The 23,517-nt window shown below is 47.7% G+C and overlaps 1 protein-coding gene across 15 annotated transcripts in view; it reads right to left on the minus strand.

Moving 5' to 3' along the window:
- The window catches only part of TCF20 (transcription factor 20), a 130,222-nt gene that overhangs the window by 63,449 nt on the left and 43,256 nt on the right, over positions 1–23,517 (minus strand). For 2 of the 15 annotated variants that reach the window (XM_086887518.1, XM_086887513.1), the window contains exons 1-2: positions 12,740–12,931; positions 10,124–10,199 (exon numbers count right to left, since the gene is read on the minus strand). The exons of 4 other annotated variants lie outside the window; for them this stretch is intronic. The gene's annotated coding sequence lies outside the window, so the exon portion shown is untranslated. Of the gene's footprint in view, positions 1–1,196; positions 2,029–2,056; positions 2,213–2,880; positions 2,913–10,123; positions 10,200–10,278; positions 10,310–12,739; positions 12,932–18,228; positions 21,859–22,837; positions 23,434–23,517 lie in introns of those variants that run through there. 9 more of the 15 variants (XM_086887522.1, XM_086887515.1, XM_086887527.1 and 6 more) reach the window with 9 other exon arrangements.

A 23,517-nucleotide genomic window follows, 5' to 3' on the forward strand; every position in this document is an offset into this window, starting at 1 on the left:
GTTCCTACAGGTTTCACATTGGGAACCATGATTAACCTGCCCCAAGCTGCAAAGGTATATGAAAGTATATGTTTCATCAACCCCAAAACCTCTGAAAACTGATTTATAGGTCAAAACCCAAATTATGTCAAAACACACACAATTCTACTAGAATGGATGCTAACAGACTTAAAGCTAAGTAGTCTGAAGAATACCAAACCAGCAAAAAAGTCCAAGAACGTCCCCCTAGACATTTAAACCTAACAATACAAAGCTTAAAAGCTATCCCAAAACTACAAGATTTAAAAGAGTAAACAGGAAAATAGCATTTTTTATATAGAAGGAATTGTCATATTTTCACTCAAATAGCATAGTAACTTGCTTGCTATTTTAACCAGAATATACAATACTCATTTCATGTACCAGCAATTTGCAGAAATGAGGAATGACTATCCTCCCTGTAGCATTAACGAAGTTTAAGAGACAGATGACTAAATGAACAAATCTTTTTACTTTTTTTAATAGTAATTCTCTCTGCAGTATACTAATGCAGATGCCTTTTAAAATGCCAATAGAACCTAATACTAAGATCAAATAACACACCTTCAAACAACTCAAAGTGAACTAACATGGAACCCTATTTAAAGATAGGGATTTAAAGAAAAAAAATAAAAAGAAACCATTTCAAACAAGTGAAAACTCAAATAACAGTACCAAAAATTATTTACCACATACAAATACACTTAACCAAACGCAGTTGGTTAAGCTATGTAATAATACCTATCAATAAGTCTCAAAAAACAAGCTTATCTGACAAAAAAAAATCTAGAAAATGTGTAAAAGATATCAGCTCTTCTTGAATTGAGTTCAGCCAATGGGCTACAAATCTAACCCAGAAGTTGCTGCATCTCCATCATCCAGTCACTTATTGTTCTATAAAATCTGAGCAGAGGTGGTCCAACTGCTCCATGCACATCTATTGGTCAGGAGGCATGGAAAAAATCATACTCTCCAAAGAATTATCCGTGCATGCAGCAACAGATGGCAACAAGCGACACAGACATGAATAGCTTTCAAAATGCTAACCTAAACACAGAAAGCTCTGAAACTCAATCCCCTCGCAGGTGTATCTCTTATTTTCCTTTTGTTTCCAAAGCAGAACTTAAAAAAATTGAATGGTACGGAAAACAATGCTGCAATTTAATCAAAGTGCTTACCCTTTTAATGAAGGAAAAGGCAATATACAAGAAATAAAGGATTCTGGTGGAGCAAAATCTACCCACAGAGACAGTCACTTGTTGATTCACACACAAACATCTTATTTTCAGGTTAATAACAGAGCCCCAGTAGCATTATGCAGCTCTGATACTTAGGTTAAAACACTTATGTTACATAACTTTCTCTTATTCCTCCCCTCAAGGTAGGAAAAATAACTTCCAACTGCAGCCCAAAACACAACTTCCAGCAAGGTAAGCACCATTAACAGAAGACAAGCTGATCCTCACAGCAGCCCAAACACATTATATCCTGATTATCTCTGCAGATAAGCAACGGCTACGTTGAGCCTCCAAAAAGCAGAGAGGCACTACAAACCTCAGGCATTACCAACACAGCCTGTTCACCTACTACAATATGAGCACTGTGCATCCATCTTCTCCAACAGTTTTAATCGCTTATCTCGTCAACGAAAACACCAATCCCCACAACAACTTCACAATTGTTGCAAAAAAACCCCATTCTTCCGGGACAGGAAAACAGGTGAACACCTCACCAGGCAGCACGAGGGCCTCTACGAACACACGTAAACAAACATTTTTTTCTTTAAAAAAACCAACAAAACACACCACGAAAAAAAAAAAAGGGGGGGGTGGGTGGCCGAGAGAAGATTAAACTACCCAGGAGCCCTTTCACAAGACCCCCTCGTACGCAGCGCTCGTCCTCCAACTCACTGATGAGACCCTCACATCCCCTCCCACACGCCCAGGCGACCTCGGCTTTCCCCGCCAGGAGCTCGCGCTCCCTCCCCAGGCCTCCCACACACACCGACACAGCCCGGGCGAGCGCGGCCACCCCTTACCTGAGACACCCCCCCACCCCCGCCGCCGTGCCCGGCACCCTCCGCCGCGGAGGGCGGGGCGGGCGGGGCGGGGGCGGCTCAGCAGCGGGGACGGCGGGGCCGGGGGGCAGGCGGGGGCGCGGGGGAATCCGGTTCCATCCTCCTCCCCTCACTCACACCTCACACATACACACACACACATACACACACACAGGAAATAACACGGGGTCACCTGACCCCCGGCAGCCAATGGCGGCGGCCGGCGGTGGAGCCAGCGCGCGCGCCAGCGGGAACGGCGGCGCGAGGCGGCGAGTCCCGGCCGGGCGAGGGAGGGATGGAGGGGAGGGGGAGCGGCGCGTGCGTGCGCGCCCCCGCAGGCAGGGACGTGCCTCCGCGCGCGCGCGCGCGGAGGGGGTGGGGGGGGCGCGCGTGAGGGAGCCACTTCCCCTCCCACCACCACGCGCCCACTTAAAGGAGCCGCGCGCCGCCGCCCACCCCCCGCGGGCCGTCCCGCGCGCTCGGAGCACGTGGGCGAGGCGCGCCCGGTGCGCGTGCCACGCCACCGCGCCCCTGCGGAGGGCACCGGGGCTCCGGGCCCCTCTCCGCCGGCACCGGGCCAACTCACATTGCCCTCTCTTCATAAATCAATACCGCCCTTCTCCTCCACCGCCCCCCCCTCACCCTGCCCCCCTCACCCTGCCCCAAGTCATTTTAAGAACCGTCTTTGCTCCGTTTGCTCATTTGTGTCCGCCCGGCCTCCCCAGCAGGCACGGAGCGGACAGCAGCGGCTGAACCCCTCACGGGGCCCGGACGCCTCTCCACCGGCCCGGAGCCCTGGAGCACACCTCGAGGCGGCAGTCGGGCCGTACGCCGGGGCTGGGCGGGCCCCGAATCGGAGGTGCCTCAGCGGAGCCGCAGGATCTCAGGAAACAACATGGAGGCGGCGGTGCCCGGGCTCCCCTGCCCCGCAGCCCCCGCCCGGCGGGAGCAGCACCGGCCGTGCCCGGGCTCCCCTGCCCCGCAGCCCGCCCAGGGCCGCCCGGATCACGGGAAGCGGCACTGCCAGCCCTCCGAGTCCCCACTGGCCTTTTAGAGTCCGGTGTGTCTAGCTGCACTTCCGTGCTGGAGAGACAATTACGCATTTTTCAGATTTTTCGCTAGTTTTTGGGTTTGAGAGCAAGGGGGCAAGGAGACTGGTGGATTGGGGCAGCTGTAGAGCAAGGATGCAGTGCCTGTCAAATCATCACCTCCTTCATTTAAGCCTGTATGGCAGCAAAGGAAGCTCTATATGACATTACAGTTTCCTCCATCTGCCACTCAGAACATTTCACGTGAAAACGCAGTAGGGCTGGCAGTCTGTGAAGCTCTTAAATGCTGGGCAGAGAAAGCTCAAGCATCATTTAAAACTTGCTTTGCCAGGAACTTTACTGAGCAGATATGACACTTTCAATAACTGCCCTGTTTCCCAAGCTTTGTTTCCCAGATCCTCAGCAAGCTGTATTCCAGGAGAAGGCCTCTGCTCAGAGCTCATCCAAAAGGCAATGAACTGCTGAGAAGGACTGTGTTGTAAGCACAGACAGTTGACAACTTCACTAATGGCTCCTCCACAGGTGACTTGCTTTTTATGAAAAATGAATACCAACCACCACATCTCATACCATGCATTATCTGTCAAAGATAATTTGGAGGCTGGCTGAAATTCCATCTAGATAAGCCTAAAATGATGCCAGTAGTCTGGGGAAAACAACTGGAGCAGACAATAATTACATGTGCTTCTACCATTTGTCTTTCAAGTTAACAATTTGTGGGTGTTAGGGACTCCCCAGCCGCTGGTCAGGCAATCATGCAGCTGGAGCATCTAGGAAAGACTTGCCTGCTCCTCTGCTCGCTTGTCTTGGGACATGAGAGGCACTGGCTCCTTTCTGAGACAAGTCTACTGCTGTGATCTATGCCTTATCTCCTTCAGATGAGAATACTGCGATGCGCTCTGCGTCAGCTCCCTGGAAATTGCAGCTGGAGCACACGGGCGCTGCATTACCAAGTGCTTTCATAGTACACCCTGCTCTCCTCGGCACTGGCTGCCCATTCACAGCTAGTGTTTCAGGCACAGGTAGTGTTTCAGGCACTGTGCTTTGCTCACAGGAGGTGGAGATCATCGCTTCCTTCGCCTGGAGAAGAGGCTCTGACAGCACATTCACCGTGACAAACCCACGAGGTTGCTCTCGTCAGAAACAGCCTTAATCTTGTTGACTGCCATGGCAAGCTAAGAGCTTGGTTAGAGCAGCATTTCCCCCTGGGGATCCAGGACTGTGATAAAAGCTGTAATGGGGTGGGGGGGACTCAGTAAGATTTTTATAATTTGGTTTTCCATTATGTTTTCTGATTTTGAAGTGAAGCATCAATTGAGGTCAATCCTTTATGTAGATTTATAAGGTAAGAGTGCTTAGAGCACTCTAATTTAAGCTAAACTTAAACTTACCTTATGGTAAAACCCTTTGGTATATATAAATACATGAGAGCATGGCTTATCTTGATAAGCTTGTTATATCAAGGGTTTGTTTACCTAATGTCTAAAATGAAGTTGCAGCATAAAAAGCAGAAGTTCTGTAAAATGCTCAAAAACACATATAAAAATCCAAGGACAGCAACTCTTCCCAAGTCAAACATTTCTCAAAGGACCAAAAATAAGTGAATTCACAGAGTTAAATATCTGAATCTCTACTCTGCTGCAGAGCAGCATTTCCCATCTCCATTACGACTACTTTATAGGTGTTACAACGGAAATACAACAGGAGTTGCTTTTTAAAATATTTAAAACCTTGAAAACTATATGGCTGATTTTGAAGGATGAACTGAAGTTTTAAAAGAGCTCATGCTATAAAATACAGGCAATTGTCACACCATCGTCAACTGTGGCATTACAGTAGGCATTACTGGTAATACACAGGGTCAATATAAGTGCAGAATGTAAACAAAGTTATCAAAACTATATTATCATGCAAGTAAAGACGCCATATCCTTTGCAGCTTTCCAAGTGATATATCAGGCTTCAACATACAACCCCACTGAGCTTAATGGATAATTTAATTCTCTCAGAAACTAATTTTTGGCTGTCTGCAGACTCCAGATGAAAAACCACTGTCATTAGTACACCTTGTTCACATTGCCAAGTTTTCCTTTGCCACTGAACATTTAATTTTCTTTCCAGAAGAAAGAATTTCAACCTTCTGACTTGGCCATTCAGTGACATCTACCTACTTGACCACGGTCAGTTACACAAAAAAATTGTTATAAATAAAACATTACTAGGACTAATGAAGAAAGTAACCCCATCATGCTACTAGGGCTACAATCCCACAAAAATGATCAAGGTGGGAATCTAAAACCCATGCAAGCTTTTCTACTTCAGGGTAAAGTCCTCAGTTGCATCTATATGCTCTCACCCTTCAATTCTGAAAAGAAGAAAAAACCCCAGGGATTTAAGGCCAGAAATGGTTACAAACAGACAAACAAATAAAAAAACCCCAACAAAAAGGATCTTAAAGGATCAATTTTACAATCAACATAAGAAACTAAACAGGTTTGAATGTAAATTTACAGCAAATACATTCCATCATCCAAGAGTAAGTGCTATAAATTCAGCAGATGTGCTACACCACAGTCCTAAGAAAGATTGAAGTCTCTGCTTTTAGTGCAAGAAAACCAGCTCAGTCATAATTGTACAGAGTCACTGTGGACTACCAGAACAGAAATTTTCCAAATCCTACCGATTTCCTCCCTGAAATCCTCCCTGCCATCTCCTAATCAAAATGCTTTTGAGGATAGAGGCACAAATAAGGCAGGAAAATAGCCTCAAGACTTGGCACCCTCCTCAATGATGGATGGGAGATTCTGAGCAAAATGAAGTCCCCTAAGTAGCCTTCTGGGTTAGTGTCACTGCTCCCACCAGTGCTGCTGTCATTACACAAATGCAACCAATGCTGCATCTTTCTGCACATGAACTCACAATGGCTAAAACAAACGTTTTTGCCTGCTATGCCTTAATGTAAGGCTTACCTTGCACTTCCCTTTCCCCTCTCTCACAGATCCCAGCAAAAAATTGTCCTTCTGACCCCAAGAGGACTGACAAATGGAGATGGAGAGTCTCCTTCTGTCTTTGAGGTCAGCACTTCTGATCTAGCCGTAATTCAGTAATTACTCAGTTCGTGTGGCTCTCCAGAAGCATACATTAGCAGCTTGGAGGGGGAACAGAAGGATGACACCATTCCTGACCTCAACCACCTCTCATCTTCACACACCCCCTGAGCTCCCTCTGCCTGGAAGGGCGGAGGACAGTAAGTGATGCAGGATGGGGAATCAAGAACAAATTTGCAGGTAACATATGCTGGAAAGGCTCTGAGCACACCAGTGTTTGTTAGAGGAAACATGATTTCTGCATGCAGCTGGTGGGGTCCTCTGACAGATTTCTTCTTTTCAAAATAAAAGGTTTTGCTGCTGATGCAGCACTAGGAAGGTGAAGACTCCGCAGACTCAGGCACATAGATTTCTCACAGACATGGCACCCGTCCCCTCTAAGTATTACTCTTATCGTAATCTTTTCCCCTGTTACACAATTTTGTGTCATGCACAGGCTCACCACTGCACTTTTACAGCTTTCATCTAGAGGCTCTTAGATGCTATGGGAATGGGCATTAGTGACTACCTTGAAGATAGATAATACAAAACATGACAGCAAGATTGGGCACCTACAGGTCACGCAACTGGGGACTGAAACTTATATTCACGGTGGGACAGCTACATCTTTAAGTGACTGTAAAGCAAGGGCAGCTCACCTGTTTCTCTTTCTCCAAGAAAGACATCAGCATGGCTACATTCATTAACATTTCCTACTTCTCTTCCTACCTATCCCTAGGATTTCCCATACCTTCCTCCTATTTCTTTTACACTTCAGATAAAAAGTGTTACATCTGACCCTACACAAGGGAGAAGCGGTATCAGACGTCTCCCAAGGAACTGCAACAAAGATAGAGAGGGCTCTCCTCTCATTAATTCATTGATATTTAACTTTTCCCCTTAAGACTACCAAAGGATTTGTGCTTGCTGGAAAATATTTTGGACAGGCAGAAGTTTTCAGCATACTAATGGTCACATCTTGGGTGCATCACTTAGAAGCTGCTCTCCTCCAGGCACTGGGGAGATCTCCATAAACCATAGCATTAAATCCTACAGCCTCTTCCTGCAACCGAACAACTGGATAGAAAGACTTTGGAGCACCTCAAAGGAAGGAAAAAGGAAAAAAAAATGATAAAGCAGCTGAAGGTAGGTAGTGTGAATCATAGCAGGAAAAAAATTAAAACACTGCAACACTTCTGCCTTTTCATCTTCCCATTACAAAGAGCTGATTCATGAAAATAAGATCTTTGTACCTTAAGACCTCCTCTGCTTCTTCTGCTTCTTCCTTTTGCTTCCTGCCAAAAAGCTGCTTCTGGCAGAATAGAATTAGTTGCTGTGAAAGTGATTGTGATGCTGCAGACAAAAGAATCTGAGTCCAGCAGAAAAAGCAAAAAACAACAGAAGCTGAACTTTTGAGGAAAAGCCAATCACATTTCCATGCAGATGCCCAGAGTCATAAAGGTGGAAATTAAAACAGAAAGCCATACAAATAGGATTCTCCAGCAAGACAGTCTCCAACAAGGCAGAAAAGACCATCAATAAATCTTCATTATCTGAATTGCTAAGCATATCTAAATAAAAGTAGAAACTCAAATATTAGAACTTGTCTTTTTAAATGATCTTACATAAAACCAACTCTGCCTTGCTTGAACATGTTTTACAGAAAGGGATTTTTTTTCTCTCTCTTACTTCTGCTAGCCCTTTACAGAGGTTTCATTTGCTGGGGTGGCTTTTTCTGCCTACGGGGAAGTGGGAATTTCTGGGCTTAACAAGCTCAAATCCCCATGACATATAGTTCCAAATTTTAGAGGCAACTAAGATTTTGATTCTTACTTTGCTCCCTGTTGGCTTCCTCCCTGATGTATGCAATAGCTGTTGAATCTCAGCTGTGCCAACAGGAGAGGAAAAAAAAGGTCCCTGAAGGAACAGCTTTAGTTCTTCCAGTCACCTTGCTGCTACCACGCTCCAGAATTCCAGGCACATAAAACAGCACATAAGAAGAGCTTGCAGCAGCAAGGGGCCAATGCAGAAAGCATCAGACTGGACCAAAACCAAGAAAGTCTTCCATATTCATCTGGTAAGAAGTCTGTACTTATACTGGGTAGTAGAAACCTATGGGTACACTAAAGATAGAGAGGCATTGCATGAGATCACATTAACTTCTTGTCATAGAAATCAACTTCTGTGCTTTCTTTTGTTACATATAATGATATTCTCCGGTCCTGATTCATCTGAGAGATTGGTTTATTGAAAGTATTTATAAAGTTCCACCACAGTTTACTTATATATCTCCTCTTGCTAACAAAACATGAGGGAAAAATACCTACTTCAAACACAACCACTTTAATTACTTTGTATCTTGAGACTCATTAAAGTTTATTCAGTGCTCAAACACTCCTAATTCTACATTTCAAAAGATAGTAGTGTCTTATTTTAGTGCCCTGCATAACTTTAAAGTTGCACTCAAATACGAATCAGGACAGGGCACATGAGAACATACGGAACTCACAACCTTGAATGCAACATACTCCGCTATTTATGAACACTACTGACACATCTGGGGATGGGGGAAAGCAGCATATTTTCATTCACATTACCTAACTAAAGTGATAAAAATGCTTTAAAAGATATTAGATAACAGACACAAAGACACAACTGTCCTCAGTTAAGAAAATCAGACTTTAATTTTTAAAGGCTGGACAAATCTATCTTTAGAGAGTCCAAGCCATATAGCAGAATCTTAACTAACTTGGTTTTGTTTCAAGATTTGAAGGATTCTTCCAGTTGCCTACTTAAGTTCAGGTTCAAACTAACAAAACCTCTGATTACATATCATGGATTTTATCATTCCTCTTTAAATGATTATCTTCTGCAGATGGGAATCCTGCTAGCACTCACATTTGTCCTGAGAGATGATTAGGACTGAAGGTCTCCCATTTAACTTCTGTAAATGTGCTGTGAGTAATTAGACCTAAACAAAATACTGTCAGTTCCATTAGGGCTCTGAAAATAAGGTCAGCACTTCTTAAGACGGCAGAAGCAAGAACAGATACCTCAGCAAGCACAGTTCACGTCAACCTACCAACTCAGTAAGTCTCCACTGCTTTTAGCAAGTTTAGGAAATAGCCTAAACTTCCAAATAATAAAACAAGCTATTCACAGTGGCATTTTCAATGAGAAGCAACAGCATTGGCTGTGGGGGGGCTGCAGTACTCAACATCATCCCCCTGACAACCCCAGCTGAACGCAGGCTTAATGATGGGACACTGGTTACACTGGTGGAGAGAAAGCCCTTCACCAGGGTGAAGTTCCACATTCCCTGGGGTACCTGCCCCCAGCTCAAGGATCCCCTCATCAGGGCCAAGCCTTTTCATAGCAGGGAGCATAATGTGAGAGAAGAAAGAAGACTACTCTTCTCCAAAAGTAACAACTCTTACAGTGTGATTCATTCCAGAGGCTAAAGATCAAGGTGTCGGCTTACTTCTAATATTGATGAAAAAGGGCAGTCACCCTATTTGTAATGAGCTAGCATTATCTCATCTTGAGAAACAAGAAGTCAGCAGCTAGCCTCAGGTGATAAGTAGGGGGCTTCCTTAACAGTACTTTTAACATTGGGACACAAGTTTAAAAAACAACAAAACAACAAAAACACATAGAAAAGAAAGAGGAAAAGCAGTTGTGGTTACAAGAAAGGGAATATCTTAAAAGAAATGGGCGGGGGGCAGGGGGAAACTAATTAACGCTTTCAGCTCATTCCCCTTCACCACTGCCTGGAAATTCTTTTCTGATGCACACATTGCCTGCCTAGGGCTTTTTGAGAGACCCTTGCACATCCTCACTGATTACTTCCCCTACTCAGGGAGACAGACTGTCCTTTACCCTAAATGCTTTTATCCTCTTGATGAGGTCTCTTACCCAGCTGGATCCTGCTTCCTTCTCCCACTGCAATCTCTGAGCCTGAGAGAAGACACCTGGGGACCTTCCACTTTTTCTAGGAAAGAGATTTAATCCTTTCATATCCTAGCATGGGGCTGAAGTGATGCACATCTTCCCCCAACCTGAACACCTACGGTTACAGTCCTGGGCAACAGACGTCCCCAGCTGAAAAGAAATCAAAGGAAAGGGTTCTCTCCACTGTTTTCTGCTCTTTTAAAAGCAGATAGATAAAGAACAGAGGAAAGCCCCACAGGGGACAATCCTGCCATAGCCAAACAAAATAATGAGGCTTAAAATCTCTTCTGTATCTATTCTTAGCTAAATTACATCCCAAATGTCCTCTACCCTCAGTTTTGCAGGATGCACTTAACTCACCACTCCCCACCTCCCAGACTCACAAGCAGTGTCCAGTCCCACTTGGTCACCCCCACTCCTGCTCTCCCTAGGGCCAGAGGTCCACAGGAGAAGACCTCAATGGTTCTTTCGACTTAATCCTCCAAGGGGCCTGTGGGGTGATTCTAGGTTTCACTTCCCAGGCAAGCTGGGTAGTGACTCAGACAAACCAACAGACAGTATTGTGCACAGACAACGATTTTTATCTTCAAAGTGCTTTACAAACTTAAAAATTCTTACTTTCCCTCTGAGGGGAAAAAAAGAAGGGAAAAAAAACCCCCTAAACATCACCATTGTGATGGAACAGAGATGCAAAAATGCCTAAAAATTCTTTCATGTTGAAGCAGAGGCAACGGAGAGGAGTCCTGTGGTGCAGCAGTGCTTTGGATTTAGGGTTGTTTGTGGCTTTTTTGGCTTTTACACCGAAGACCTGGATTCGAATCCTGTTTCACATCACTCCAGTAGGACAGAGGCTCTTAAGCTGTGGCCAACAGGTCCCTTCCCCAAGGGCCATGGAGCTGGGGCTCTGAGAAGCAGGTGGCAGTACATGGGTGCCTTCCAAGAATCCACTTGCTAGTTCAGACTGCAAAAGTGCTGCACAATTAATTATACATCTGTGCTACAAAAGATCAGCTCTATAACTGCAGGGGGTGCTATTCATCAGCCTTGAAACATATTGGCAGAGGACAGCCAGGGTCCAGTAGTTGAAATAAAGAAATAAATAACTACAAAAGCAGGAGGTGCTCTGGGTCCTTAGGAGTGAAGTGCAGTAGCAGGACCCGAGTGACCCCGGAGTGGAGAGAAGCCTGGCCCTGCACACAGTCGGGACGTGGTGCTTTTCACAGGAGTTTCATGAACCAGAGCAGCAGAGAAGCCGCCGGTCATCGGGGTGATCGGGGTGAGATGCGTAGGCAGAGCGGTGGCAGCAAGGAGCCTGCCTGACACCTGCCCTTTTCGTTTCTCAGCCCTCCCCTTTCATGGAGGCAACAAAAACACCACATTCCCAGCTGTGAGAATCCAGTCCGAAGTGGCTTCACCAAAGGGCAAATGCAGAAGGACCCCCTTTTGCTCATCCCTTTCTTTTGAAGCCCTCCTTTCCTGGAGCAGGCATTTAGCAAGTACAAATACACCACAACATTAGGCATCCTTCCACTGTCACTCTCCACTATCCTTCCTCCTCCAGACACGCACACTAACACAAAATGATGGCTTCCTCAACAGACTGAATGAGCAAAGCCCTCGCACTGATCCTTAATTGTCTGCGCTTTACTCTCTTGCTCCAGTCATATTATATCACAAAACTCAAAGCAGCCCACCCACTGCCCCCATCTTTGTCCAAAATCTCAAGTGAACAGTAAATTTGACACAGGGAAAAAAAATTACCAAAGAAGGGAGGGGCAAGCTAACCCCCCACTTGCCCCCCCCCCCCCCCCCGTTTTCCTCCTCCCCTTTTTTTAATTTTTATTTTTAAAAATATTTTTTAGGTTGCTCTTTGCTGATGCACACACATTGCTATTGTGCAGCTGTCAGTTAAAAAAAAACAACAATCACCAAACCCCCCCCTAAAAATGAAGATACTGAAGAAGAAATCATATCTCACAGCCCTTGAGAATGTGACCCTGAGGCCTTGCCCTTCTCCCTCCTGATGCACCCACATATCACGGGGGAATGGCAGGCCCCCTCCCCATCCACCCCCGTGCTACTCTGAGCCTGCAGAGCAAGGAAAAAAAAAACAAACAACACATCCAAAACAAAAACAAAATAAATAATAATAATAAAAAAAAAAATCAACGAGAGATACAGGGAAAAGAAAAAAGGGGGGGGGCACCCCCCTCCCTGCATATGCATAAACCCCATAACCCATTCATGTCGGTCTCGCAGGAGCCAGACTGCAGCGAGCAGCCAACAGCTGGGGCCTTTGAAAAGGGACAAGGCGAGCGGCTCGCCGTGCCCAGCCAGGGGCTCCGGCTGCCCCCGGCGCCCGCAGCCCCCCCCGCCCGGCCGCAGCCCCCCACCCCGCCGCGGGCAGCCCGGGCGGGCACGGCGGCGGCGCGGGGGCGGGTGACACGCACAGGGCGCCGCAGACACACGGCCGCCACCGCCGCCGCCGCGCGTGGTCGGCGAGAGCTGGCCTCTGCAGGGCAATTTTCCACTCTCAACTTTCAGGGAGAGGGAGAGAGAGATAAAGCCCATTTACTGTACCTTTCTGGCATCTTTCTCAGCTTTCCCTGCTGCTTCTCCCCACCCCCTTCCGATTTATCTCAGCTACTGGTTTTATAAACCGAGAGGGTGGAGGGGGGGGAGGGAAGAGGAGAGGAGGGGGCTTTTTTTCTCTTCTCTCAGCCTCGTCTGCACCTTCTGCTTGAGCCCGCCGGTGAAGTCACAAGACCGAGTCTCTGACATCACACAGAGCCCACAAACGCCGGATTGTGACTTCACTGCAGGGTAGAACAGGGAGGAATAGGAGAGGGGAGGGGAAAAGGCTCTTATTCAAACACATATCTGCAGTAGTAACAAAGGGAACTCAGGAAATGGCTGGCCAAGAAAATGGCTTTTTTTTTTTTCTTTTTTGGCTTTTTTTTTTTAAATAAATCATACTCCCTTTTTTGTTGTGGCGTTTGGGGGTTTTTTTTTGTGGTTTTTGTTCACAAATAAACTTTGTGACCACGGTGGAAATACCTTTTAAAAGTAGCCTGGGCAGGACAGACAGCAAGCGCCAGTCCAGGCGCCATCCTCCAGCGCAGCACAGGCACCAGCAGCCCTTCTGGGACAGAACCACCTGCCGTGGCCCCTTTGGACCTGCCGGGACCGGAGCAGGATGAGGCGCTGGGCTGAAGATCAAGGGGTGGCAGTGGCCACAGGAGAGGCTCGGGCGGGGGCACAGCAGGGGGGATTGCAGGGTAGGGATGGAAACAGGCAGATGCTGCAGGTTGTGCCCGAGACACACGGGGAAGGCAGCGCTGAGAGCCACCGGGCAAGCAGGGCCACGCAGAGTGAACACAACTCCGTGCCAGAGGTCTTGGGAGCTGTGGGCCGGGCAGAGGTAAGGCTCATCACTGGGCACTTGGGGTTTTCTCCCCCGACCTGAGGATCTGAAAACACAGCTGAAGTACAATTCGGGAAAAAGTGGTCAGAGTAAAGGTAACAGAGTTGTATGTAAGGCCTAAGCAAGGCAATAGGGAAAAGAGTGGAGTTTTTGATTCCTTAGTGTATTTTTAGGTGCCCTGGGGAGGGGAAGACAGACTGGGGTGGATGAAAGAAAGGCCAGGAGACTTTGATGTACTCCCAATACAAGGCAATGCTCGGATGTTGCTCTGGGAGCAAAAGCTGATGATATAAGACTTCTGTAGTCATTTCTGAAATGAAGCCTAGAAGAAAAAAAAAGGCTTATTAAGTAGCTATTGGCTTAATGTGACCTGGAAAGTTGTAAGATTTGGGGCTTTTTTTTGTTTATTCAGCTGGTATATCTTTTTCAACATCATTTTCTCTATATTTAACACCACCTCAAACATGTCAGTAAATAAGCCCAAAAAAATAAAAATTTGTTATTTGTGCTTAAAATGGATTTTTTTTTTTTTTCACCTTTTGAAGCAAGGCAGCTCAAACACTTACACTGTGCTAATCATGCCTGAAGGCCAGGAATTCAGAGGAATAAGTCAAGGGCACAGCCACAGCCAAGTGAAAATAAAAAAATAATAAAAAAAAAAAAATTAAACTGTGCTAATTGCAGATGTTATATTTATGAAGTTATTGGAACTGCAGAGCCAAAAAAGGAAGACAGCTTGTGATCCTCACAGTGTGTCCACTCCTCTCTCCGACCTCCATCCCTGCCCTCATCAAGACCTACAAAGCAATTCCCATCGCCGTGTGGACCTGGAAGGGAGAAAACAGCACTACCATCGTAGCCTGCCCTTTCCGCAACCTGCCAGTGAGGCAAGAGGGAAATCTGTATGTGGAGTGAGTGAGAAGCGAGGAGGAAGCAATCCAGATTCCTGCCATGAACCAGCTGGCACATACATTCCCAGCTCGCTGCTGCTGCTGGACTGTGGGAGGACCCCAGGAGTGCCTGAAGTGCCCCAGAGGGCTGGCACCAGCACTGGAAACCCAAGACACTTGCCGGGAACTTCTGTACCCCAGCAGTTCTGTGTGCTTCCAGCACAAAATCCAGGCATCCAGAAGATAGTCTTCCAGGCTGAAGCTGCTCCATGGCCAAAGCCTCTGTTCCCACATCTACTCTGAATCCCAGTGCCTTGGGGCATCATCCCAGCCCTGGCAGAGCCACAGTGTTAGGGAAGATTTCCCCTGTTGTTTTACAGCGTCTCCATGCCAGTACAGCAATAAACCAGTCTGCAATGGATGGAATGAACTCTCCTGCCTCTGCTTGTGAGAGGGAGGGAGAAGGTATGAATTGCAAGCAGGGAGGTCCCCATCCAATCTCATATCCTTCAGCAAGTCTTGCTCCTTGTTTGGCCACAACTTTACTACCATTTTTATATCGACTCCTTGCATTTTTTTTATCTATTTTTTTCCACCCTGCTGACTGCATGAGAGGAAACGTCCATGTTTATCCCACTCCTTCTCTCTCGGGGAATCTCTCTCAACCTGCCTGTGGCGGGGAGGCAACATGGCTGCCAACATGCCAGGATGCAAGGTGAGGAGGTGAATGGGGGAGAAAGGGAGGCACAGGCATTTGCTGGGAAGAGGAATAAAGAAGGGGGAAAGAGGAAGGAATCTAACATATACACACTGACTAGCATGGGCTTGCTCCAGCTTGGCCCACGTCGCAATTACCTGACTTGGAGGCTGGCCAAGCCTCCCAGGTTAAGTCCCTCTGCACTTGTGCAAAATGCTGTCAGAGCTGCCGGGACTGTGAATACTCAGGGCTCCAGCAGCATGCCTCATCCAAAAAGGAAAAAAAAAAAAACCAACAGAGACAGGGCAGGGACTGAATGGGCTTATTTTCACACAACTGCAATTGTTTTGTTGATGCGGAAAGGTAATTAAAAAAAGTTCTGATTTCAAACGTGCCACAGAATTCCCAGAGCCCGGAGGCTGCTGCTTAGAGGCAGATTAATCACACTGAATTCTCCATCTAGATATTGCATGCACTCCAAACTCCCACCGCTAATAGCTCTAATATTCTCCTCAGCGTGTGCATGCTGCTGGTGTTATGTTCCAGGAATATTAATTCCCCAACTCGAGCTCCTTTTGCTTGCGCATGTACCCTAAAGGCTTGCTGCCGGGCACCGGGAGATTATGGAAAAGAGAAAACAGGGCTAGAGGAGAACCAAGGTGCAAAGGTACTGGCTGCAACTCCTCAAGGAAAGTCATTAATGTTCTTTGGATAAGCAAGCCGTCCAAATAAAATCTACCTGAAGGCCAAGTTCTTTAAACAAAGACAGCCAACTACACACGCACAAGATGGTTGAAATTAAAATGAGCTCCCAGTGCTGGCTTTGTGTTACCCGTTCCCACTACCCTGAGACTTGCTCAAAATCTCAGTCCTGTTAATTGTGAGCTCTGAACTAGCAGTTTCATTTGTGTCTTCTGCTGGTGTCTTCCCCCCTCCCCCTTACCCCCAAGCAAGGCTTCGTGCATCTAAAACTCTTCCTGCCACACGCTAGTAACAGTGAAAATATAGCACATTGTAGTGCAAGCACCCGAAGAGCAGGCAGCACTTTACACAGCAAGTCCCTTCTACCCCTAACAAAACTGATAGGCCAGGGGGTTCACAGTCCAGCTCAAGGCATCCCCAAGATCCTCATTCCACACAGAAAACAGGAAAGGGAAAGATGAAGGCAGGAAACATGTCATTTTTCTTGCTTTCAACTAACTGCCATTCCTGATAAGCAAGTCAGAGTGTTTGTGTGAGCTATGTATATGGCCAAAAGGCCAGCTGCTAAGCTTCAAAACCAATGCATGCTTGAGAAGTACATTTAAGATGCCTATGATGTAATTTTCAAAGCTCCTAAATGCCCAATGCTTCTAGTGCTGTTCAGTGAAGACTGCAGGTAGTCACCAGATTAAAACACAGTTCTCTAAAACTGGCCATACAAGAACTCTGGAAATTACCACAGAGAAGAGACTTCAAAAACGGATGGTGCTGGTCATGCTTCCATTTAGTAGGATTACTCGCCTGACAAGAAGCTGTCATGGGCATGATTTTCTTTGTCAAGCAGTCAAAATATGTAGCTCCACATAATGTTAATCAGTGTACTCATGTCAGTACTGGAAAATCAAAAGAGGTTTGCCCCTTTTGTTGCAGGTGTTTGTGATAAGCAAACCAGTAGGACACCTGAGTCATAGGTTAAACTGGCTGTTTAGACCAGCCCATCAGCTGTTTTTCAAAGCTGAGAACACCTTACCTAGTCTCTGGACTAAAATCTGTAACACCACAGGTGCGCAGGCATAGGTGGTGGCCCTCTCCATAATTATGGCAGGTCAAAAAAGTAAAGGCATATTTTTATGGCTAAATATTTTACAGGGGGGCTGTTGTTGCTGGGAGAGAAAAGGATAGGAACATTTTTGAAGCTGCTTCTGCTTGCTATCTGTACCGTGCAGGTCTACAATCGTATGTGCGCCTTGAGCTCTCAGCCAATTGCTTAAACTTGGCTTCTGCTGCAGGGAGGGAAAGGACAGGACTCCAACTGAGGCACCGTCTGTGTAAGGCCCTTGGGGCTTAACTCTGCTGTAAGTGGGCAGGGAGAGGCATGGGCTTCCTCCACCGTGATAAACCAAGGCACTGGCATCACTCTCAGTGTGGCTTAGGTGCAAATCTGTGATCCTCTTTCTCTCTTTGTGCACAAAGAATGAAGCTTATAGAGAAGCTGACATCTAAATCCTCAATATTGCACATCTGAGATAACCCCAGTTGGTTTTGTTTTTCAAACTCAAATATACGAGAAGGGAGAAAGACAGAAAGATTTCATCCCTTGTCAAACCCTGTCACCAGCCCCCTGTGTTACAGATCTGTGAACTCTCACATGGGATGAGGGCTCTTTGCTTTTATCTCCCTGTGCAGAGTGTGTCCTCAGCCCTTTGCAAACAGATGTTTTGCCCTCTGAAAGGGAATAGATGGGGGGGAAAAGAGAGCATGAGCATAGGGGAATGAGAGAGAGAGAGAGAGCGCACCAGTATGAGCATGAGCAAGAATGCTGTCTGCAGATGTCAATCAGGACTTCAGTCTAGGTCTAACCTGCCAGTCCTGCAAAAGAAGGATACATGAATTTTCTAGTTGGATAGTCAGTGTCATCAAACAAGAAAATTGTGAGGTTTAGATTGTAATGCAGTCTCACATTCAGTAAAAAGGCCTTGCTACATGGAGACGATGTGGGACTGAGGAGCCTATTCCTAGCACCTTAAAAATTAAAATTTCACTACAAATAACCCAAATGAAATGGTCAAAAATAGTACAGCATTTCAGACCGTTTTTGTAGAGCACGGTAGTATTTGGCAAGGGGAAAGTGATTGTAGGTAGAATACTGTCAGGTTTGGGGAAAGCTTTCTCTGCATTTAAAAAAATTATACGAAGGAAAATATTCTTGGGAATGAAGTCTAATGATTACATGTATGTGGAGTGTCATCTCTATCTTGGCGTTTAACAGAAATCAACTCCCCCATGCCAGCACCCTCCCCTCCAGCCACCCACCCTGATATTCTTCTTCACCACTTCCCACCCATTAACCCAGTACCTGCAGTGCAGTGTTCAAGTGGGACTGGCGGAGCTGCTGCCGCTGTCATCTCCTCGGAGCTGGCAGTCACCTGCCAATCTCGCCCCCACTTCCTCCTCCCTCCTGCTCCCCCCCACCCCTCGTCAGTGCAGCTTTCCCTGGGGATAGATCTCTCTCGCCCCCCCTCCAGCAGCCTCACAAATAACTACTGTTAACTCAGTGATATCACCCTCCACGGATTTTTAATTACCAGCCGTCCACAGGGCACGAGACTCGCACTTAACAGGGAGAAACGGGCCAGAGAGGCGGGCTAGCAACAGGGCGTCGGAGAGTTTGGGCTGATGTGGGCTTCAGCCGAGAGACGGCTCCTTGTGCTCCATCTGCATGGCAGGGCTGGCACAGGGAGCCTGCAAACCCCCGCGGGACACTGCCACGCTGGGCACGGGCACACGAAATGTGCCACTGTGCTGGGGAGAGAGGGGGACTTGGTCCTGCAAGGGCTGGTGGGGAAAGCTGCTCCCTGTAGCAGGACAAGGAGATGCTCTGCTACACCAGTTGAGGAAGCATCATCCAGGACAGCGTTTGTTTATACGGTATTTTAAATGGAAACCAGAAAAAAAGGGGGGGAGGGGAGAAAACAGGGGGAAAAAAGAAAGGTGCATTTCTGTTCGTGTATCATCAAATACGTCTCTCTTTTCACATATGAAAGGCCTTCATTTTTTCCTTTGCAAGACAATAGCCTTATTTCACCTTTTTTTGTGTGAAAATTCATCGGTCTGTGGCCCAAGGCTTTTTCTTAGCCCTTTATTAAATGGACACGGCTTACTGAACTTTCAGACAACCTCTCCACCTAGTATTTGTTTGTTCACACCCATTTACACTCTCTTGATTTTTAACAGGTCTGAATAAGGCTTATTTTTTTAAACACTCGGTTAATGAAGTTTTATCTGAATAGTCATAAGCCTATTAGTGCTCAAGTTGTGCATCGAATTCCCCCTCCCCCCTAGAGGTTAAACAAGACCAGAAATCCTTTTGTATTTGAAATAACACGCTGGGAAGAAAAGAAGCAAAGAAGGATAAAAAAGCCCAAGCCCCCCATTAGATCCCTTTTAAATCAAAAAGAGACACTAGAAAAGGGGCACAACGCAAGGCGCTTTCCCCCTTCCCCCCTCTTCATTCTTCTCCTCCCTCCTTTGTAGGTCACCTTTACTATGAAGACATTGATGCTTCAAGTCTTCTTTTGCTTCAATAAAGGAGTAAGTTCAACACCCCAATCAGGTAACCACTGTACCCCAGGTGGGCAATGAACGGGAAGGGCCATCCAGGGAGGGAGGCCCCCTGCCTAAGGTGAGGGCTGGGTCCTCAACACACGAGTGGGACTGGGGAGTCTTCTCTGGGAAACAGCAGGCGCTTTTGGAAGAGGACAAGTTTGACAGCATGGCACTGAAAATGCCGAGCTTGAGTGGAAAGGGAGGAGACAGACATGCAGCACTGAGGGATGGCCCTGACGCTGGCCTCTGCACCCAGGGAAGGACTGAGGGCAGCAGTCGAGGGGAAGAGCATGGCAGTCGTGGCCTTGGAGTCCTTTGGCAGCCGCCCCTCCATCCCAGCAGAGCATCCTGGCAGACGAGAGAGCCCCTGCTCCCCTGAAATAAACAGCAGCCTTCCCAATGCTTCATTAAACTAACACAGCTTCCCGCCATTGCCCCGGCAACCGACACAGGCCTCCTGTTTGCCAGCTGGGGGAATTAAAGGAAGCCTGGCAGCCAGCCCCTGGCTCCTCCAAAAGCTCCCCTTACACAGCCAGAAAGCTTCCCCTGGCAGGGGAGGGGACCAGGTGGCTCCCAAGGTGCCAACTGAGATGGGGGAGTCCTGCCCACCCCCACTCTCGCAAGCTACAGTCCCCAGGGGGCCAAGGACCCTGCCACTGCCACCAGCACTGCTGCTAGAAGGTGGCACAAAGCTGGAGGGCTAACCAAAATGGTCCCCGAACTGGAAGAGGACTAAATAACCCCTGGATGGTCCAATAGCACAAAGGTGGAGACTGCTCACCTCCGCAGCATCACCTCTGTCCAAATGCGATCAATAGTTCACGTTAATTAGCAACACATTCCTCTTGCTGCCCATCTACCAGCTGAGTGAGCAAATTATATCCTCTTGTCCCTGGTTTGCATCCTTTTATCCCTGGTTTTGCTGCTCTCTCTTAAACAACATATACTGGGGTAAAAGCCTTAGCATGACCCCCCACTCCCCTCAGCCCCTTGGTGGATGAAGAAGCCGCCACAGACCACCAGCTGCCCCACCCTTTGCTGCTAGCCCTTAGAGAAAGCTGTTTCAGGGAAAGTTCCAAATGGAGCTGTGTTGTACCAGCCTGTGGCTGCCCTCCTGCTCTTCTACCTCTTCTCAATCCATCCACTCAAAACAAGTAGATGGGCCCTTCAGCTAAAGCAGAGACACCCCTCCACACGTCCTCAGCAAAGGAGCTATGCCCAGATCTCAAAAATCAGACCTGCGGGGCTGGTGTAGGTGCTTCCAGCACCTTTTCCCACCACAGTTCCAGGACACCGAAACCACAAAGGAAGCTCAGAAAATTGGTGAGGAGAGGAAAACGTCTCACTTCAAAACAAGAACGAATGAAGCAGTACTATTCACTTTCTTGGGCATCCACATCTGTTTTGTCCTGTTTTCCACAACTACTGGCTGTGAGCAGAGGTCTCACAGGGAAGAGCATTAAGTATTTATTTCGGCTCTCGGTTCTGTCAGCTTCTGATGCCACCAATGTGTTTCGATTCTGCTTGAAAAACTGCATTGCTTTTTTATTTTTAATCCAGGGATCCCAAAACAACCATACAAAGGTACCTCCAATCTCCCCAACAGTAGCCTAGCTTTCCATAGCTCTGCAGTACACATTTCATAACAAACTTAACTCTCCCTGGAGAGACCCATTTCAGTCCCACCTCTGAACAATCTGTGCCCTACTCCTCTCTTATTTGTGATATTTAGCTTTGTGAAATACTACTTAGCAACATTTAGAACAATTAAGGAAAAAAAAAAGAAGGAGGAAAATAAAGAAATTAGTACATTCCAGATTCTGGCCACAGCTCTGCACTGCATGAGGAAGTGGCACATGAAAAATGTGGAGCTGTTTACAAGCATTAAATAACACTCTATAGCAATCTTGCAGGGGCAAACATAAAAAGGTATTGAGTCCAAGCAGCCTCACAAAAATTAGCTCAGTGATCCCAGCTCAGTGACAGAAGACAGCACTGTAGTTAAAGGTGTTCAAGCAAATCTAGAGCAGAGGGAAATAGGGGTAGGATAATACAAGCACCTTCCTTCAGTGCAAAGCTCTCAAAAAGAACAGTTACAGATGTGAAAAGGGAGTCTTTGAGATTAAAGGGACTTAAATTATAGTGGGAAGAATACTGCCTTATCTTAGATGAGGGATGTAGAGAACAGGGGGCACTTTCCACTACTTGCAGGAGAAATTAATAGAGGAAGATGTGTGTGCAGACCACTGCAGGTAATGGCCATTAGACTGGGGAGTCTGGTAAAAAGTTGCAGGCCTGCCAGTGGTCCTGGTTTAACCATGTCTCCTTCTCTGGAAGTTTTTGATATTCTCACCTTCTGGTTTTCACCTCGTGTGGGGCTCTGACCTCGCAAAAAAATCACATATACACACACACATTAAAAAAGGCAGGTTCCTATTTCTTAAGCTTTCCTTTACAGCAATAAAAGTCAGATCCCGGAGATTTAAAACCAAATGCTTTCCCCAAACGTTTTCCCCAAAAGAAAGTTAAATTATGCTTCTATTTGTTGGGGGCTTTTTTCCCCTTCAGGTATTGCCGGGGTGTGGGGAGAGAGGCGGCTGACAAGTCCTGAGGCAAAGAGAGATCTGCAACAACAATCTGGACCGGTCTGTGCCCTGTCCCCACCTCTCCAACTGGGAGGCACTTGCAGCCTACTGTTTCCAAACCTACTTTTATTTTTTCCATGCTCCCCACTAATTAAACCTTCAGTCAGGTCTGCCTCTCCTCCCACCTGGACTAGATCAACTCCCCGCTTTCACATTTTTTTCATTCTTCTCCAGACTCAGGAGATTTAAGTTTCTCAAGTCTCAAAGTTCCCGGAGGACGGGGTGGGTAAGGAGCGGTCTCTTGGCTCAGGCGAAACACGGTCCCCCTCTGGCTGCCCTCCTCTGGGGCTGGTTTTCCGAGCAGAAGAGATCGCTGTCAGCGAGCCAAAGGCGCGCAGGGCTAGGGGAGGCGCTGGTCTCCGTGTGCGCACCGCGTCCTCCCTCCTCACTGCTGCCATACATGATTAATCATCCCTGAGACACGCCTGCTGCTTCCCTCTGGCTCTCCAACAACCACAACAGCGGCGGCAGCAGCAGCTGAGAGCACAGAGACCTCCTCAGGTTCCCGGCCCCAGCCCAGCGAGCGTTTCCCAGCGGGGACCTCTGATCCTCGCACTCATCTCTCCCGCACATGCCGGTCCTGCCTCACGGCCTCGCAATTAATCGTTCCCTTCCCCCCATTTTCAAACTCGGCTCATCTCCCACCCCTCCCCCACCCCCCCTCCATCTGTGTCTAATTGCATTTCATCTGTAGTCATTCTCTGGAAAACTCACCGGGAAGGTGTCCAGGAGACTAGCACAAGCTTAAACACGCGCTTGACACGGGGAGCAGCCCGCCGCTCTGCTGGGGTGGATCAGGGGCCCGAGGGAGCCGCTCCTCCCGGCAGCCCAGCCCTGCGCTCCCCGCTGCGGCCCGGCCAGGGGATGCGGTGCCTGCCGGCAGCTGGAGAGAGGCGGCAGGGCAGCCAGCCAGGCGCGGCCGCTGAGCGCCAGCGGGGCACAGGTGAGGCTGCTCACATGCCAGCTCCTGCTCACCGCGGGAAGCATTCGCTCCCCTCCTTCCTCCGCCGAGCAAGGTCGGCCTCCCCGTGGGCTCTGACAAGGCCAGTGAGGGGCAAAGGCAGGGGAGAGGCAAGGTCTCACCGTACGACCTGCCCCCAGCGTGATCCGGGGGCATCCCTGGCTTCTGGCTCTGCAGAACGACGTCCCCATCCCCACACAGGCACCAGCGATGTTCCTGCCTTGACCCGGGCACACTTAAGCCCGACACGTCCCAGCTGTGACTGGTACGGCAGGTGAATCCCTGCTGTTCTCACAGCTCCACAGTCCCACCCCATCACCTTTCTGCTGCTCTGATCCTGCATGGCCTCCTGTAAAATCCAAACATTTCCCAAGGGTTTGTTCGCCCTACGAAGGGAGCGATAAGCTGGGCTCTGAGCGGACGGCACACTGGG

The sequence above is a fragment of the Cyanistes caeruleus genome, chromosome 4 (genome assembly GCF_971803275.1).
Source record: "Cyanistes caeruleus chromosome 4, bCyaCae1.hap1.1, whole genome shotgun sequence".
NCBI classification, from domain to species: Eukaryota; Metazoa; Chordata; class Aves; order Passeriformes; family Paridae; genus Cyanistes; species Cyanistes caeruleus.